Genomic DNA, 3,439 nt, shown 5'->3' on the forward strand with positions numbered 1-3,439 from the left:
CCTGGATTCAAGGAAGGAAAGCAGCAGAGAAAGCTGGAGGGGGATGAAAGCTCCTCCTTTCCCACGGCAGCCAGAACCCAGTTGCCTCCCAGCTGGCTGGGTGGAAACTTAAGATGCTGCAGAATGGCTGGTATATTACTTTCCATCACCCCTGCTTGTTCTTTTTAAAATGTCCTTCTTTTGTACTTCTCCACCTCCTTCCCTTTCCATCCTCTGATGTAAACGTCCACCCCTCACCTACTCCCAGGGGCCCCAGCATACCCCAAGCATTCAGGTTTAGGTTCCCTCTGGCTATATTATCAATGACTTAAATGCAATTGATGACTGTCTCCCCAAGTTCTAGGGCGCTCCACTGTTGGCCACATTTAGACCATGTTGCCCTTTTGTTTTTATCAAGGTCTGTCCAGTCCCCTTCCCATTATAGCAATGTGGCTTCTGTAAAAAACGCAATTCTCCCCCAGCCCTTTGAAGAATTACAAGGTATAAAGTCAGCCGTGGCCTGAGAAGGAAGGGGGCATACTCCTGGGGACCACTTTGAGGTGCCAAAGAATTTGGGGACAGGGTCAGAAAAATGTCACCCCCTGGAAATAAAGCTAGTTTAAAACAAATGCATCATGGCTGTGTTTGGGCAGCTGCACAAGTGACACCCTCTCTCGCAGAGAGAGCCAGCCTCCCTCCCTGGGCACATGGATGGGAGCAACCCTGCCAGGGTGTGGCCAGAGGCAAGTCACTTTACGTCTGTGAGCCTCAGTCTGTGAAGTGATAGGTTTAGAGATGACCCATGATTCTGTTACGTAAAATAAAATCCAGAAACATGTCCTGCTCCATCTGAGTCCAGATGAACTTAAGGGCCATTTGCAGAAAACGCATTTATGTCATCGGTCCTTTTTAACAAGGTGCCATTTAGTCCTTAGGACTTTGTGAACAGGTTCCCAGCCCCAGGACGGCTAGCCCAGCCACTGCAAGGACGGGATGTGTGCTCCAAGGCTGCCTGGTTGGCTTCTTGTTGGTGTCCTTTGGGAATAAAAGTTTATTTCTGATTCAGTTCTAAGTATGTTAGACCGTACACGCTCAGTGGGCAAAGAGCTCTAGGGGGTAAAACGGCTCCCCACCAGATACGCTTAGCTGCTGGTTTTAATCCCATGGGAGTCCCATGGGGGAGGTTGAATCCGTATCAGTAATCAGCACAGTCCTGGCTACTGTCTCCCAAACACACCCACTCATTCCCTCACTGCCTCATACTGACAGCTCTGGTCAATTTATGCTCATGTTGGGCAGTGTCGGGTTGTGGGCCTTCTCCCCATTTTCTGACAGCAACATGCTGCTCTCTCAGGCGGTCACGGGAAGAGTTTACCGCAGCCTCATTCTGTTGCCCAAACCTGTCCCTGTGGCCACAGCTGATGGGACCAGGCAAACACTGATGAAGGCAGACCCTCAGGGCCAAGAAGCAGACTCATAAAGCTTCACCTGGGAGATGGTGGTGGGCTTGTCATTTGTCCCATCCACTGCTCCAATGTAAAGGGGTCCAGGTGACGTTTAATGCTGGTCCTGGGGTTCCCAAGGCCCGATGGAACCCTTCTCTGAAATTCTGAGTCAAGCCTGGGATCCGAAAACAATGCGCTTCACTTTTGTTTTTTCCTAAGTCAGTTGTAGTTGGTGCATCTCCTTTATTTGCAGCCAAAGGATTCCTAGCAAAAACAAGCTTCTGACCTTGCAGAGAGGCCACGGTCAAAATCGCTTGCAGCACTGAACCCATGGCGCAGGAGTTTCAGTCACTGGGCAAAAAGACAAGCTGTAACCTAATTAAATCATGCTTGGCAGCTATAGGTGAAGGGGCTTGCAGTTCGGGACAGAAAGAAAGCATGCCTATAACCAACCTCTCCACCCAAGCAGGCTTTTTCGGCCTGAAGAGGGTCTGTTTGCCCAAGGACGCCCTGGGGCCGGAACTATGGGATTTCTCCCACGACTTGTTATATCAACATTTTCTAAAGCTAAAGACCTTCCACATAATGACATCAAACAGATCAACAGATCTAGAAACCACAAATGCAGCTATTTTACACACTGGTCAGCACCCCTGTTTAATTGTCGTGTCTTAGAAAGAAATACAGGCTCCTCTTCTGTGGGATGTTAACTCGTTTATTAATTTAGGGTGAACACTGTATCTGCTCTGTGGATTTGTTTTTTCGGAGTTGTGGAATCACTGAACACCCGCTGGGGTCTCCCCCAGCTCCCCACGGATAGGTCAGATGCGTTACAGTCAAAGAGGGGAGCAGGACAAGATGGAGAAGGACGAACAAGCTGGAAAAACTTTAAGGCAAATGTTACCCCTTTAGGACAGGGACTCGATCAAGCAGATCTGTGCATTTCAATGAAAATATATGAAATCTTTGTCAGAATAACATTGATACAAATCAGAACATTTAGCTTATAAAATGCCTACACAGGTTTGGCAGAAAAGAGGTCCAACCGTATCGCCGGGCTCCTAGTACAGACACAGGACCGTCCCAAGTTGCAGAGGCCAGGTGTATTTATTTTAAAAGCAATTCCGCAAAATGGGAAGTGACAGATGATTAACAATTCACAGGCTGGGGTTACATTGTGGTAACAGGAACTGCTCGGTTGTTGGGGTCTTTTTCGGCTGGCCCCCGGGGATGCCATCAGAAGACTGCATCGGGTAGAGGTGGTCATTCGGGCCATGGGACTCCTGGAGACACCATCAGAAGCCGATGACAAGGAGCACTTGGTTCACTCAAAGGACAGTGCGTCAGAGAAGGGAAGGCTCTCTCCATCCAGGTCTGGAATCTGACTTTCGAAACCTGCGATTTCAGAAGTTGCTGACTGTGTAGGAATAGAGGCTCCATCCCCAGTGGTCGCACATTTGATGTCCCCAGATCTACCTAATCTACAGTCTGACCAAACCACCCCCAGCCTGCTCTGCGGCGGGCAACGAGCAGGTGTGCCACGCGGCCCTTCATCACGCGTGGGGACAGCCAGGTTCTGTGGGCTGGACCTGGTGGCTGAGACTGACTACGGAGCTGCTGGAAGCAGGGAGAAGAGCGATGTGTGAGGCCAAGTGTCTTGACTGTCTGCTTTGGTCTGGAAGCTTCAGTAAACGTGTGGTCCCAGAGGCTGCTGGGAAGCTGGAGCTGTGGATTCCCAGAATGCACTTGTTTCCTGGGTGGAGTTTGCCAGAAGAGTGCAGCCAGCCAGCGCATCTGGGAGGAGCTGCTCCTGGAGGCCCACCCGCCTGGTCTGGGTGCCCCGAGATGCCACCGAAGGGCCTGGCTCCTGGGGGGGGAGGGGGTAAAGCTGTCAGGCAGGGCACCACTCCGAAACAGGATCTGGCCCATGGTCTGGAGAAAGGTGGACAGACGGCCGGACGGCCAGCAGGGGCCGGCGCCCCTACCCGACCAGGAGGCACGTGCGGCAGCAGAAC

This window comes from Hipposideros armiger, unplaced genomic scaffold (assembly GCF_001890085.2).
Source record: "Hipposideros armiger isolate ML-2016 unplaced genomic scaffold, ASM189008v1 scaffold_35, whole genome shotgun sequence".
NCBI lineage: Eukaryota > Metazoa > Chordata > Mammalia > Chiroptera > Hipposideridae > Hipposideros > Hipposideros armiger.